We start from the raw sequence: 17,042 nt of genomic DNA, 5'->3' as shown, positions 1-17,042 counted from the left end.
AATTATTTTATTTATTTATGTTTCCATTTATTCGCTCTGGTAACAAGGCAAAACAAATGAATTCCGCCACTCAACACGCAATACTTCAAGAATTCGGCGGAAAGTGGGCAATGGAAGTGTTTGATTGGGAAATGAAGTGTCATAGCACTATGTTCCCAGGTTTATTCTTCCTACCCTTATATGTGAGTACAGCGTGAAGCTAATAAAATTAATAACAAATATAAGTAATACTTGTTATTTTTACTATCTTCTGTTATTTTCCTTATCTTGTGTGTATTCCTTCATTTCCGTCAACCTAACGCCAACACGATATCAATAGATAAATAGTTTTCCAATATTTTCTATGAAAACTTGTTGTTTGATTCCTCGTATAAAACGATAAAAGAATGTCTTTCAAGTTTAAAAGTTAGTAAAGAAATGTTAAATTTGATGAAAAGTATTTATTTTTCAGGTTAGCGCTCTATGAAGGACAACGATAATAAAAGCAAGAATTTAAATGTAAATATTAATATAAAAATATGTGTAACATATTTACGATAAAAAAATATTAGAAAAACTGAGTTCTAATCATAACATAAATATGATATTCGGGTCCCATCCCTAGGTAGCATATTTAAAGACAATCAAAAAAACAAAAAGAAACATATTAGTCCTACTACAATTTCTATTCATTGCCATGATAAATTCCGCCATCTAACAGGGATTTATGAAAAACGGAATGCAGAGACTAAGCTATGAGATAAAAGAATAAAAAATAAATTGCATCCGTAGATTTCTGCAATTTTCAGGTCAATTACACCATGGATGTTACTAAGAAATCCCTACGGAAATTGCTTTTCGCTTTCAGTTTACTTGCTTACATCGAACGCATAGCTTCGAAAGCAGTAGCTGTCTTAGCATAATATTTTTCTAGCTTCACGCTTTATCCCGCACATAGCAGGGTAAGCACAGGGATTAGGAAACTAATGTACAGATATTACGTTTTCCTCTTTTCGCCGTATTCTTAAGGCATTGCGTGTTGAGTGGTGCAACTCAACGCCGCGCTTTGCCTCGTTACCGAAGAATTTCTAAGATTTCTCTCTCGCTTGTTTCTCGTTTCCTCGAAACGTGGGAATCGAACCTACAACCGTCGCGTTGCGCCTTGTTCTCCGGCGTCATGACGGCCTCATAATAATTGTAATTCCACCTGCCTAATCAAGAAAATGTTTCAATAATGAAAAAGAAAAATCTCTATAAAAAAATGAACACGAAGCCATCGAAGAATTCCTAGACTTTCATGTAATTATTTTCATTCTACGCGAAGGCAAATTAATCAAAGCTCGGAAACATCGTATCTCGTTTCAAGTTAGATGAGTTGTCACCCGCGCCGTACGCTCGCTGAATAAAATTAACTTCCCTACAAGATTCTTACTTATTTTCATTGCCTCACTTGTTTTAGAAAAAAGAGAAAAAAATTGTGCACTTGCAATTGAGTTGAAGTTGAAGTTTATAGATTATATTCTCGGAGCTGGACTTCTGTTTACTTTGTTAGGATAATATTTTTCTTTTCGTTGTGCTGTTCAACATAAATATTTTTTTTGTTAACGTCACACTGTATCCCACACAGAGCAGGGTAGACAAAGGGAACCTAGGAACCTAGTGTTAAGTCGCTTCCGTTTCTGTGAAGCTTAAAAAAGTACTACATTAAGTACTATAGGAAATAATAAATAAATTTTAGCCAGTTTAAATCAGTCTCAGTAGAAAAAAAGCAGGTGAATAATGTGAGCTCGGCTCCCAGTAAGCCTTATCTGGAACAAGTTAATGATTTGGCGCGTTTATGGCAGCAGTTAGCAGTTTCGAGTGGAAAAATGTCATGAATAAAGTTAACGCGCGCCTGTAAGGGGCGTGATGTATACGCTTATCGAATTCAAACTTTTCCTATAAAAACTTGACTTGGATATGCTTTTTATTTGTTTTTAAATGTAGTTATTTACAGAAATTTTAAGTTCTTGCGTGAAGTTGGCCATGTAATAGTGATGTGCCTGTTTTTTCCTTCTGTAAAATTACTTCTGTTACTAAGTTCACTGTAAACTAAAAATAGATATTTAGAAAGCCTAAACAATATTGAATATCCTATCCTGTCTACTAATATTATAAATGTCAAAGTTTGTGAGAATGTGTTCCACTTTCACGCAAAAACGGAATGAGCCTAAAAAAATGAGAATTAAAATTTACCAGTAACAAAGCTTATACTTTAGAAAAATTCATAGTTAACAATTTATATAATGATTTTATATAATTTGGCTATAATAAGTATAGAAATATGTTTAAGCGGGTGAAACCGTATTTTATAATAGAAAGATCTGCAAAAAGTGACATTTGCTCTTTATTCAAATATGAATAGTACGAATACGTTCATTTCACAAGACATAAAAAAATTACATTAAAATTCACATTCTGAAATAAGTCTTTGAAATCTAAGAATTATAAGACCACATTATACTAACATTATTCTTTGTCCCGTTTCATACATAATTTAAATATAAATTCTTTCATAAAACTAATGTTTTATGAAAGATTTTAGTATTAAAATAGTAAAAATAGATGTCTCCAGAATTTGGCGGGATACAACGTGAAATTGAAAAATATAATAATAAAACACTCTGCTAACTACGCTTCTGATTTAAACTCTTTTATTTCTTCTTGAACTACTATTGACTGTTGTTGCAAACCGGTATTCGTCGAATGCAAGTGATAAATTATTACTGCACGATGCAGTCTTGGAAATGTCTAACTTTGTACTTCCTAATGGTAGTTGATAGCTCTGTCCACTGAACTGAAAGTTTGAACGGTTCATTTTGATAAATTGTGCTATATATAATAAAATGTATGATAAACTATATAATAATTACAGACTTGATGCAATCGAGATACAGGTACTCTAATTTTAAGCTAATTTTAGTACTAAAATTATGTACACCATCGATTTTGGTAAAATTTTAATAATTGTTAGTAAAATATTAATAATACAACATTTTAAAGATATCTATATATATAAAATCGAAAGGTCACTCACTCATCACGAAATCTCAGAAACTACATGTGCGAGGAATCTCAAATTTTGCATAGGAGTTATTTATAGGACGTAGGTGCTCGCTACGACGGGAATTTACAATATTTGACTTCTAAGGGGTTGTTTTTGGGGTCGAAAGTTTGTATGAAACTTCGTTACTACAAATGCAAGGAGTCTCAAATTTTGCATAGACGTCACTAGGACGTAGTCATGGAGACAGCAATTAATAATAACAAAGCTCACGCGGGTGTAACCGCGAGCGGGCCGCTAGTAATGAATATAATTGTAAATATGTTTCTTTTCCTTTAGGTGTCCTAAGCTAAGCTTACTTTAACATCCTCACACTACACTCCCAATATATTTACGACAACTTAGTATATGTGCATTAAAATATTAATAAATTTAATAAAAACAGTGACCTCCATCAACATAATTTAAGAAATAAAAATAAGCTTGCTGTGCCCTTCTCTAGGCTCCATAAAGTGTCTCACTCATTCGTAGGTCAAAGTATACACTTTTATAACAAACTTCCAAACGACGTGGTTAATTTATCACTGAACAAATTTAAAAAAGTGGTAAAGCACAGGCTCTGCCAAAAAGCATATTACCCTGTTAAAGATTATGTTCACGATAAAGATGCTTGGAAATGAGTTGCTCTATTTCTAAGTTGAAATTGTTAATTGTAATTGTAATTTGTAACAAATGTTGGCATTTAAAAAGAGTGGCCATGAGTTTCTTTGCTAGTATCTTCTCATGAGCTCAACCGTTTGAACGGGCTTTTTTCAAGTCAAAATTGCACTTTTTTTTTTTTTGTTATTTTGTTTTGCATTTTTTTTTTCTACTTTTATGACATGTCCAAGTAAATGTTAAGCATTTTTATGGAATAAAGATATTTTGTTTTGTGCTCAACTGGCACGCTCGAAACGCCATATATCGAGAAATCAATCAATCAATCGATATTTTGACTTTGACTTTGACTTTAAGAATAACTGAGCTGAACTGATGATATACTAAACGCCGCACTTTTCCCAACTAAATAAGAGAAACTCAAAATAAAAATATTCCTCGTTCTCATCTTGAGTAGAATTTTATCCTCTACGATATTATTTAACTTATGATGCGAAAATTTTTCGAATATATTTTGTATTGCAATAGTATAGAATCGAAATATATAAATGTAAATACTTTCCAAATATCTGTAGTTGCGAAGTGTGAGCACTTTCCGATTCGGGAACGCTTGAATCCCCAACTTTTCTAAATGGTATATTTGAAGTACCTACTTTAGAAAACTTTTAAAGTGCACTATGAAATTTTATGTTAAATTAAAAATGTTATCGTTAAATTGTAAAAAAAAACAAATCATTGATTCGAATTATACATTTTCTAGATTCCGTATCTCAAAAGAAGAAACAGAACTCTTTGGAAAATTTTGTTGTCCGTCTGTCACGACCAAATAATGAAATTCGCCGGGTATTCAAAATCTATAGAATACTTCCCTTTGTCCTATATTTATGAAATTTGTCACGTAGTCAAAATTCACAATACAATTAACTTAATTAGAACTAGTAAAGGAAGTTTGAAAAGTGAAAATTTATAGGTTCCATAAAATAAAATATTACAAACTTATATTTGTAGTGAGTGCATTTCACACAAAAAGTAAACTGCAACATTATATATACCTACGTGTAGTAATTTAAATAAAGCCATGAAATAAAGTAAATTATAAGTAAATTTATAATAATAATTTCCTAAGTTACATTATTCCACTATTTACGTGTAACGAGAAAAAATTTAATGTTCATATCCACCAAGCTAATGAAATTATCCCAAAGAACTCCTACAAAATTACTTGAAAATTATTTGAGAAAACGATAGATTGCTTTAAGTATATTTGTAGTTCATTTCATACTAAATGATTGCATACGCCAGAAAACTTAAGTTTGTCAACATTTGTAAGTCACGTTCTCGCAGACTTTACAATTATAAAATTGGTTCGGAACTTAATGCAAAATAATGTTATAAAATAAAATTAAAATCTACTTACATCAATTTTTACATAACCATTCTTATAATCGAAATGTTCAAAATTTTATTTACCTAACATTCTTTGGCAGGCGACGAATAATTTGAACAGAAAAAGTTTTCTCGTAAATCAATGGAAATTTGAAGTATTTAGCAGTGACTGAATTTAAATGGACGAACTTAATTTTAGCTATAAATTATTTTTACAAATCAAAGAAATTCATCGTTCTTTTCGCCTTTATTTTTACCTTCTAGCTTTTGTTAGTTGTGGTTTTTTTTAGTTTCGCGCTATATCTCACACATACCATGGTAGGCGGAAAGAATCACTCAGTGTTAAGACACTTCGTTCCCATTAAGACACTTCTGTTCTCACTTTCCGCTGAATTCTCGTGCGTGTTGAATATCGGAACTCATAGCCGCGCTTTGTCTCTTCACCAGACCTGGGAAATGAAAATATTAAAAATTCCCCCGAGTGCCCACTCGTTTAAACTCCGCTCTTGGATGATTTGACGTGGTTATTTTTCAGTAATTTGCTATACTCAATGTTAATATTAAAACCAAAGGAATGAACTATTTTCATTTTTGCGCTCTCGAAGACAAAGTGTTACGTTGAATTCCACCTCTCAACATGTAATGTTGCAGATTAAATTGGAAAAAGGAGAATGAAGTGACTTAATATATTTAAACTAGCGGACGCGCGCAGCTTCGCTTGCTTATTTAGGGGTGAATTCTAATAAACCACGAAACATGTGTTCAATGAAATATTTTTAAGAGTCTAAATTTAAAAGTTTATTAAAATCGGTGGCGGTTTAAAGATTTTTCCATACAAATTTTCAACCCCTTATTTGCACCCTTAGGGGGTGAATTCTAGAAAACGATGAAATACGTGTTCAATTAAATACTTTTAAAAATCTAAATTTCAAATTTTATAAAAATCGGTGCCGATTTAATTTTTTTTCCATACAAACTTTCATCCCCTATTTCACCCCTTTAAGGTAAAAATTTTTCAAAATCCCTTCTTAATGGATGTCCAGATTACGAAAGTAAACATCTCTCCAAATTTTACGTTTCTACCATCAGCGGTTACGGCTGTGCGTGCGTCTTACCTCAGTCAGTGAGGACAAATCTTTTTATATATATAGATCGTGTACTTTTTTATTATACTGATTTCAATGAGAATTATGTACATAAAACGAATATCACCAAAATATCTCTCTCTGACTTAAGAAAGAAAGACATATATTTTAAAAAATATGCCTTTAACACCCACGCTTTCACGTTTAACCTTTAACAGGTTCTCAGATAGATGAGACTTCGTGTAAATCACTCCCACACATCTCGTGGTATCAATTTTCATTACTCTAATATTAGAGCTTCTAAACCTACGCAACAAGTAACTAGACCTTTGATATCTGTAGATAATTGTTTAAAGTAACATATTTGGGTCATTTTGGCGCAGTTTTGGCATAATGTATGTAAACGTGGTTGCTGGTTCGATTCTCAATCAGTAAATCCAATGTTTGTCATTTCACATACTGCCAAGACAACCAGGCAAGTCCTGAAAGTTGAAATATTGCTTTATAAAAAACATTTTTTGTTTCTGTTTTTTTGAAAAAAAATTATAGACCGACACTTTTCAACTATTGTGTAATACGAAAGTCTTACTATAAAGCTATGTTGAAAAAAAATACAAAGTCTGTCCCAACCGTATCTTAATTAGTAAGCAATATTTTCCAATTTTCTTCAAGAATCCAATTTTTTTTTTAAAAATCGCTAAACAACTATAAGATTGTTTTATGCAGCAGAGTAGGCAAAGAGAACCTGGGAATTTAGTGTTAAGACACTCCGAGCTATATTACTATAAAGTTTTATCCAAATTCCACATATTACTCACAAAAACATTATAATATTAGTAGAATTTGTCTCTCGTTATTCAAAATGATATAATAGCAAGATTATTTACGGCACACTAATGTTTACGTTGCCATTGGTCGCGAGGGTCCGCTCACTATAATTACTGGTTTGGGAAAATTGTTGTTCAAATCGTGTGTAGGCGAGAGCACCGCAATTTGAGGGGAACAGGCTACAAGTGCCCTCTGCTACGCTCACGGACATAGAATATAGCTAAAAGTGGTTTTCGGTAGATTTATGTTTTATATAGGCTTAAAGTGTGATATAAAAGGTGAAAAGTTGTTTTTAAATAATAGAAAACAAATTATTTTTAAAGTTATAGTAGCAGTTTTAACCCGCACTAGAGATTTCTCAAGCAAATTCAATAATGTATTTTTTTACGCTGTATCCCGCAGCAGAGTAGCGCGAGTAGCAAATGGAAATATAAATTTAAATTTCATCGAGTGGAGATCGAACCCATAACCAGTCGTGCTTACAGTCACTACAGTCGTGCCCCTACACCACGACTGGCCTCAAATTTTATTGAAATATTAAATATACAATATGGAATATTTGCTTCACAAATTAGTGCCGTCATTAGTCAATCAATTTCAATTACTCTCGAAATTACGTTAACGGCGAAATGTACGGCACATTCAATTATTGTTTAGCCATTTAACCCGCGGACGTCCTAAGTGATGAAATACCTATCTAGTTATAGCGAAAAATATAATTAAGGCCGTAAGTTCGCAGTGGCACAAGGTTGTGACTTTAACGCGACAGTTGTCGGTTCGAACCCCACTCGGGGGAATGAAATATTTATTTCAATTTATCTTTTCATTTCTTCTTTTCTCAAAGCGCGGCGCTGAGTTCCGCCATTCAAACGTCGCGCTTTGCCTAGTTATCATGTTATTATTGCTTGCAAATAATATATATAGATAATATACTCTTTTATATATACAGTTCATATGTAAATACACGTAGGTAGTAAGTTATGCCTCTATCAACATTCATCTCGCTAGTTCGCAACAGTTAACAACTTTTCTGTATAACTTAACCCATTCGAAGAAAACTTTCCGAAAATTCGCCCAACGAATGTCGTATAAAATAATTTAAGTCAACAAACAACATTGATACGGACACAAGTGTGTGACTATTAAAGCGATTGCTATGGGTTCGATTCCCACTAGAGGAATTTAAATATATATTAAATTATATATTTTACATTTCTTCGCTCTGGTGTCAAAGCAAAATTCGTCGTTGAGTTCCACCACACAATATGCAAGGCCTCCAGAATTCGGCGGAAAATGGAGAGTATTATCACTAGGTCCCCTTTGCCTACCCTGCTGTGATAAATATAAATAATTCTCCCAATATTTATTAATTTTATTATATGTATTTTATTATATAGTAAAGAATTCATAAAAAAAATGGACTATAAAATTATATATAAACTTATTACACGTCGAAAAAGTATATAATAGAAGTAACATAAAACTAAAAATTTACGTCGAAACTAAGTCTAAAAAAGAAAAATAAATTTGAAAGAAAAATCTAATTAGAGCCTAAGAGAAGATAAAGTCAGCGTCCGGGGACATTATAGAAATTAGAAGCCCTACAATTAACTCTTGCTCCCTTCGTGGAAATTCCTTCAGAGCCTTTACCCTGGTACTTAATGCGTCGTTGATGAACAAAGCTCCTTAACGAAATTTTCAACCTCTTTTGAATGTTATAATAAATCTTTTGAGATAAGAATTATTATCTTTTTAAGAATATGTAGGCTAATGGTACTGATAAAAGACACTTTAAGGCAATTATTTTGGCGCAAGGGCGCGATGGTTGAGAGTTCGATTCTCTCTCGGTGAAATGAATCATTTTTCCAAAATAATATTTGTTAACAACTATGACGTACTACTTTTATGTTATTTTTTCCTTGTAAAAATGGAAATATACTAAAAAAGATTATCCCATGTAATAAATATTCCACTTTGAAAAGTATTTTTACTATTTTTAGCAAAATTTATATTTTTTACTATCATTTAATAAGTTATCTGGTTGTTTTACTTTGTCATAAAGTTCCATCTAGCTATATATCACCCTTCCATATCGTTCCAGGGGAATCTCTGCTCACCAAAGGCACATAAATGCCTAAATCAATTTAACATTTTATGATTCTATTTTATACGTGCGCTATTAAATGTCAGCCTTGCCAAATTTATAGCAAATTTATTACATTTCACCGTCATGTACCTAATATTTGCATAATATTTATTGTGAAAACTCTGTGCATTCACAATTTTAAAAGTTTGCATTTATATATAGGTACATAGTTTAAGAATGAAAATTTAAAACTTAATTTGACTAATTGTCGACGAAGGGTTCGGGCCATAGTGAATAAGAAAGAAAACGATAATTGAAAAAATATTTAATAAAATAAATCTAATTTAATTCGGTGGAAAGTGGGGAGCGTAGTATTTTAACACTAGGTACCCTCTACCTAAGCTACCCTGCTATGTACAGCAACAGATAAAGCGTGAAGCTGAAAGAATAAAAAAACAACTTCAAAACCATTCTTACTATACTTACACAAACTTGAACAAAAGCTAACTTGTAGAAAATAATATTTTAAACAGTTCAACAAAAATAAAATTGAAATATTTGAAGTTTTTAACATTTGTTCCATATAGGACTGTTCAGGCAAGATAGCTGGTACCCGCTAAAACAGTTGAAAAAACACCATATCCTCTGAATACCTACCCAGTTGCTAATTGCACTACTACAATATATCTATTATAGCAAATTACGTCAGATTAAACTATTAAACATAATTAGCCATCATATATTGTTATGATCCATCACGTTCATCGTCTCTTGACTCCAAATAATCTCATGTCATAATCAACCCTGAGGGCCTACAAGGGTCATTTGTGTACCAAAGGTAACCTTTACACCCTCGAAGCGAACTCACTGGTTTGTAAATGTCAATATTTTCTTATTCCTTGTTTGTCTTTCTATAATACTTGTACGATATTATGTTGATACGCCCCTTTGCTATACCAACTTGTTATGCAAGCCTTACTTATTTATTTAATACTTTTAGAACACTTTCTTAAAATTATGAATTTTATACCTACACTTATTATTTTTATTAAATAGAAACAAAGATATAAGAAATATTTGCACGAAGATTTAAAGTTTGCTATTTTATGGAAATTTAACATAATTAATTAAGCTTAAACTATGTTTAAAATAAAGCAGGAATAGTGCTTTCATAGTAATACGAGTTATCCATTCATATCATTCATCTAAAATAAATGGTGGCATTCGTTATCGTATAACAACCTTCTTCCTGACGTACACTAAGTGTGTAACTTGAGATTGCTTCTATTTGAGCCATTGGGGATGAAGAAACAAAATAACATACGAGTAAAACAATACTAGACAAATATTAATATAAATATTATAATAAAAAAACAGTAAAAAAGTTCATGTCATTTCTTTTAATAATACAATTTTTCTATTAAATACGACAATTTTTAAATAAATCTCGAAATATGAATGTACAGGTAAAATAGCTGAAAGGCTTCTGATATATGCAAAGGAATCTGTGGTATTAAAGTTTTAGATATTTCTTGGTTATGCTTCTAAGAGCATTACAAAGCCTTTAGAGTACTACTATACAATAATTGGCAAGAAATAAAAACCGGCCAAGTACGTACGTACGTACGTAAGTCGGACTCGCGCACGAAGTGTTCTGTACCATCTATAAAAACAACAAAAAATCTTGTCTATTATGGAAGGCCTTATGGAAGGCCCTATAATATTTATTTTATTTTCCTTTATGTATTTGTTATTATAGCGGCAACAGAAATATGTCATCTGTGAATATTTCAACTGTCATCACAGTTCATGAGATACACTCTGGTAGCAGACGAACGGACAGTGGAGTCTTAGTAATAGGGTTCCTGTTTACCCTTCGGACACGGAACCCTAAAAACAACAGTTATCCAATCAAGTATAAAAGTATAAAAAGATGTAGGTACTCGAAGAATATTGTTATCACCCATATTGATGAGCATAACTGACGTCCGATTGAAAGATAAAATGCTAATCTGCCCTAGGTCTTTACGATCGAAGTTCGTCGATTCAGCTGATCTCACGCGAACCAAGCAATGTAAAAGAAGTCCTTAAGTGATATTGTGTAAGTTCAGGGATAATGGGGCCGGTATCCCTATAAGGGTCGTTAGTGCCATTGTTTACGACAACCTAATTCTGTTCTGAACAGCTGAGCAACTTCAGACGGGATTTGGAATAGGGGGAAATGGTACGGCAAGATTCGACTATAATTTTTTCTAGTTTCCCGGGAAAGTTTCTATGGGGTAACTTGATTACTTACTTAATGAAATAAGTATTATGTAATTAGATTTACTTTTTTTGTTATGATTAATATAAGGTTAGTTAAAATTTTGAAATTTATATATTATCCACGAAATGCAAATGTTAATAAAATAAACTTAAACTTTTGAAAGGTCAAGAATATCAAATTATTTTTCGAGTTCCGTTTCTAAAAAAGAACCCTTATAAGATCACTTTGTTGTCTGTTCGTCTGTGTGTCTGACAAGAGCACTTATCTTAAGAACGCTTGACGCCATGATTTCCTGAAAAAACGAATAAAATGAAAATATTCATAAATAATAACTCATTCACCCGAGTATCGAACTCACAACCGTCACGTTACAGTCTTTAGAGAAAAACATTATAATCCAAATATAATAATTCAATTAAGATAATCAAAGATGCTCTGTATAATCATGATATGTCAGTCTATCTGTCCGTAAATAATTACGAAATGTTCTGGACGGGAACCTCATAATAGTGTACTGTAGTGCTTTACGAGCTACCCCTTGTCCCTCCCACGTATCCGGGCCGTGATAGATGAATGCAAAGATTACGCGTCGCCGGCGGCTGCCACGAGCGTGTCATTAAAACTGAAATTATTCTCGCTATTTACGTGTTTAAGTTACATTGTTTTTTATATAATTACAATGGACTTCTCTAAATACTTTAACGTAAGTACATTTTACAGGTAGACATTTTGATTATAAGGTCATTTCTTCATCTTTGTAGGTCATTTCGTTGTGGAATCCTAAATATTGTTGATATTGAATGGAGCGCAAAGTATGCTGTGAAGTGTGTTTTTTTTGGAAGAATTATTAAAAATTCACACCAAATTGAAAATATTGATATTTTCCTGTTTATCTGAATAAAATAAATGTGATTATAGTCAATAATCAACATGAAACCTTGGAACCGTTAAGGCACTCAGTTCCTATTAGACACGTTCATTTCCATCCTTTCCGGCAAATTCTGAAGGCATTGTGAGTTAAGTGGCGTAATTCAACGCCGCGCTTTGCTTCATTAAAAGAAGCAGAAAACTACTACTTGCAGTAAATATAATTTTTTTTTGAGTGAGTATAGAACCCTCAACCTGTCACGTTTACAGTCACCTCCACCACCTTGCGACAGGCCTCAAACTATTGTATTGATTCAATCTATTTACGTGTATTGTACGTAAATAATAACAAAACTTGAACAAACGGATTCGGTCATTTACATTGTATCAACAATCGAAAGGAGTACTTCTAACAATCTTAAGTAAAACAAACTGAATATTCATTTAGTAGTCACATAATTACGATTTAGAAGGAGCAGATCTCCGAAATCTGAATTGAAACATTAAACAATATTAATTGATTAAGAAAATATATTAATTATATTGTATTATCCAATATGAAAGTTACAACTTCTTTCCCAAAATATTAATAATGGATCGTGGTTTTTAGCACTGTCAATAGAGCACCTAAGTTTAGGTTCCTTGTTTCACTACAAAATACAGACTATAAATTAACTTAGTTTAAGTAAAACTCATAGAACAATGGTGGCACAATGCTTGGAGTTTCTTTTGGCGGATGGAATTTGTAATAAAGTCATATGCCAGGAAACCAATTTAACCGGAATTTAGCGTAGAATCAGTATGCAGAAGCGTAAGCGGGCCGATGGTCGAAAGAACCGATACGTGTTAGAGTGAAAATAACGCCTAGATAAGCGTAGGTAAAGCCTATAGCATGGTATGGAAAGGCGACTTGCATAAGGTAGCAGATAACTAATATTTGCGATTACCCACAATCAGGATAATTACTTGACTGTCTTGAAGTACACCCGGCGGTCTCAATTTCCAAATTTCTATCATATATTTGTTCTTTGTTAGAAACTGATCATCTTTTATATCCTTAGATCGTCTACACACATTCTGCTGTCGGCAACACGTACTCACGCTCAAAGGAAATATATGTAGATTAATTGTAAACATGGTACGGCTGCTTTAATTACTTCGCAGAGAGCCAACAGATGTTCTGCATGTATTTAAATGTAAATAAGCTGCAAGTAAGTAAAAACAATATTTAAGTAGTTTATGATTGTCTTCTTTTTATCACGCATAGAACCACGTACTTAGGTAAATAGAAAATGTTTAGTCGTCGTGGCGCAGCGGCACAAGGGTGTGACTGTAACGCGACGGTTGTGGGTTCGATCCCCACTAGAGGTAGTGAAATATTTATTTACGTTTATATTTAATTTCTTGACTTGGTGTCGAGGAGCAAGTTCTGCCCCTCAACACGCAATGCCTTCAAAATTCGGCAGCAAATGGGGAACGGAGTGTTTTAATACTAGGTTCCCTCTGCCTCTGTTGTGTACGGGAAACAGAGTAAAGCTGGTTTGGCTATGTAAATATACATTTCGAAGATGGTGAATAAAGTTACTTGTTGTTGCCTGTTTGAGGCTGTCGTGGCGCAGCGGTACAGCATCTGACTGTAAAAGCGACGGTTGAAGTTCGTTTTCTTCTCGAGGGAATGATTATGTTTAAATATTTTTCATTTACCACTCAACACGTAATCTCGAAAATTAGAGGGAAAGTGAGGATGAGGATATTTGCTATGCCGTAAAAAACCGTATGTATATGTAAATTTTAACTAGATTTCAACTCAAAGCGCGGCGTTGAGTTCCAGTTCCGAATACGCAATAACACGAAAACGGAGGGACCGAAATGTCTCAACTGCTATAGGTAAGCAACGTACAGCATGAAAGTAAAAAGTAGGTTTCAAAAAGGCTTTTATAGCCTATAAGGCTAAAGTTAATTAATATAATGGATATGGACTCAAAAACATAAAAAGAAAATATAGGGAAAAAACTGTAGTCTATCATTCTTATTTTTATATATATTTTTTCTTGTTACATTCTGTCAAATGTGCCAAATTAAGATATATCACGTTGAAGTTTTATTACAAAGATGAACAACTTTGAATACTTTTAGGAAAAGGCCGTCATGCGTCGTAACGTATGACGGAGTCATAAAAAAAAGATATAGATTATATATCTTTTTTTTCCAACTTCACGCTTCAGCCTGTGTAAGGTAGTAAGAGTCGTTTTTTTTGTAAGTAACTTATTTTTTAGGCATTGTGTGTTGAATGGCGGACCTCAACGCGGCGTCCTGTCCCGTTACCACGACTAGAGAATAAAAATATTAAAAAGTTAAATTTCTCGAGTGGAAATCGAATCCACAACCTATCGCATTCCCTGACACGCTTCTACCAACACCACGATAGGCCTAAAAAACATAGCATTGAAACAATAGAAAGACTTCTTGTTTTCACGTCAGAAAGGATCTTATTCAAAGGTAAGTACACAAACCAACACGTATTTACACACGCAGCCCACAGCTTACTGAAGCCTCGTCTGGAGCTGTCTCATTTGAGAAAATTGCTAAAATGGAGCTGAGAGCAGCACGTTCTGTGAAAAATTGACGTTTCATGGGCTTCTCTAAATGCAACGAAGGAATTATGGTTAGGTCATTTTAAATATTGCCGCTTGAAGAACAAGGGTAATCTCATTTTGTGGGAGATTTACATTTTTTTTTTGTTTTTTTGGAAATGTAGGTATTTTTTATTTCGTTATTTATTTATAATAACTATTTGTAAAATGACGTGAAAGGTAGTTTTAGAAAATTAAGAAGAATTCCTTGGTGTTTCGTACCAAACGCTGTGTCCTATCTAATTAGAAAAATATATTTAATTTCCTCAAGTGGGAATCGAACCACATAACGTCGCGTATAATAACAAACCATTATCACATGTTCATATAAAAAGGCTCACATAATACATACTTATACACATACCTTCTATAAATATACTGTGGTTTAAGAATATGAAAGACTTAGCGGTATTGCCTACTTTTTTATTTTTGCTTCAGATGCAAATTGAGTTTGAAACTTCGTTTGGCGGAAATTCTTTGGGCGACTGTCATTCGCGTTTATCCACTGAATTTTATATTTGGGCAACTTGATAAGCTTCTTTTATAGGTATAATTTAGGTGAACCGCTAAAAAATATATAAATATCTGTCGTTATTTCAGATTGGAGGATATAAATCTTTGTTAAAATGATAATTTATTATCGTTTTTTTCTTTTTTAAACAATGAAAATATACGTAATTTTTATATATAAATTAAACTTAATATGCAACCCACATTTTTGTTAAGTAATTTGGTATTTACTGTTAATAGCCTATAGTCTGTTTTATTTACTTTTATCTTGCTTTTCAGAAAGTACAAAAAAAAAATTATTTGCTTTATTACTTTGCTTTTTTTTTTCATTGCTCAAGGTGAGCTTTACCCCGCATGCGCTTTATCCCGCATATATCACCAAGACACTTCGTTCTCCACTTTCCACCTTAATACTAGACATTACATATTGACTGGCAGAACAACTAACATATATTTTGTATACCAATATATCGTATTTGAACCCACGACCATCACATCACTCACTCAGCTCATTTCAACCAAAACAAGAGAATCCCACAAAATATTCAAATTAAACATTGTTTTCGTATACTCGTATAAATTCAAGACACGTAGGTTTTGTTGTGTTGAAATGTTTCTGTTTACAGCTAGTTCATAATACGGATCAGTGAATCTGTATTAGATTACACCCAACCCAGTTTGAGGTCGATCCTTTATGCAAATTTAGTTATCTGACCTTAACTAATTTATAGGTATTTACGGTAATAAGATGATTATTTATTACTTATGAGTCATTTTACGCCTCAAACTTTACGCGCGTGCGTTTTTTATTGCGTTTTTCTTATTTAATTTAAGGTTTTGTGAGTCAGTCAATTGTCTATACAGATTGAGTTCTTGAAGAAAAGGAGTGTCCTTATTAAAGTCATATGGATGTTGCTGTAATTGAAGAACTAAAATAGCCCTTCCATAGGTCCAAGGATATTCCTCTCCTCTAGATCATGTTCAGGTTTATCGATAGTGGTCGTCGAAAACGTTGATTAAGATGGAAATACTGTTGGTTTCGTAGTATCCTTACAGTAATATAGTTAATATTTTCTTGAAAATTGTAAGCTAGTTTGTCGTAGGGGCTCAAGCGTGTGGCTGTTAACGAGACAGGGATTCCCATTCGAGGAAATAAAATAGAAAAAGGAACGGAGATGTCTTAATGGGAACGGAGGGCCTAAACACCAGGACCCCTCTACCTACCCTGCTATGTGCAGGGTTCCATGTGAAGCTAAAAAATAAATATTTGGTGACATTAAAGGATGATACGAATATAAGCCGGAAGTAAAATAGATGTAGGTTTAAATTTTTGCCTTTTTTAAATATTTATGATAACTTTTAACTGCTGCTTCGCCATCGCTGTCGAATGGAGATAACAAAGATTTGTGTATGACACTGACACATTCTCAGTGCCTGAGGTATCTCCGGACGCAGTTACGAGTACAGTGAGTGAGTTGGTATTAGATTACACCCAAGCGAGATTGAGGTCGATCCATAATCCAATCATCACAACGATCAATGTGATTTAATATGCCTAGAGCCATCCTCAATTATTATATTACTTGTTTTTTTATATAAAACCTTTATTGGCTGTGTTGCTAACTAGTTTATATTTTTTTATCAAATGTTTTATTATAGTGTATGTTTTCCAAACTTAAAATAAACAAATAAATAGGCTACA

The 17,042-nt window shown here is 32.9% G+C and overlaps 1 protein-coding gene across 1 annotated transcript in view; it reads right to left on the bottom strand.

Moving 5' to 3' along the window:
* The window catches only part of LOC146528968 (uncharacterized), a 107,720-nt gene that overhangs the window by 90,281 nt on the left and 397 nt on the right, over positions 1-17,042 (bottom strand). The window lies entirely within an intron of this gene.

This window comes from Heliconius melpomene, chromosome 19 (assembly GCF_056956725.1).
Source record: "Heliconius melpomene rosina isolate 202511_hmr_F chromosome 19, ASM5695672v1, whole genome shotgun sequence".
NCBI lineage: Eukaryota > Metazoa > Arthropoda > Insecta > Lepidoptera > Nymphalidae > Heliconius > Heliconius melpomene.
This window is presented reverse-complemented; position numbering and strand designations above follow the sequence as displayed.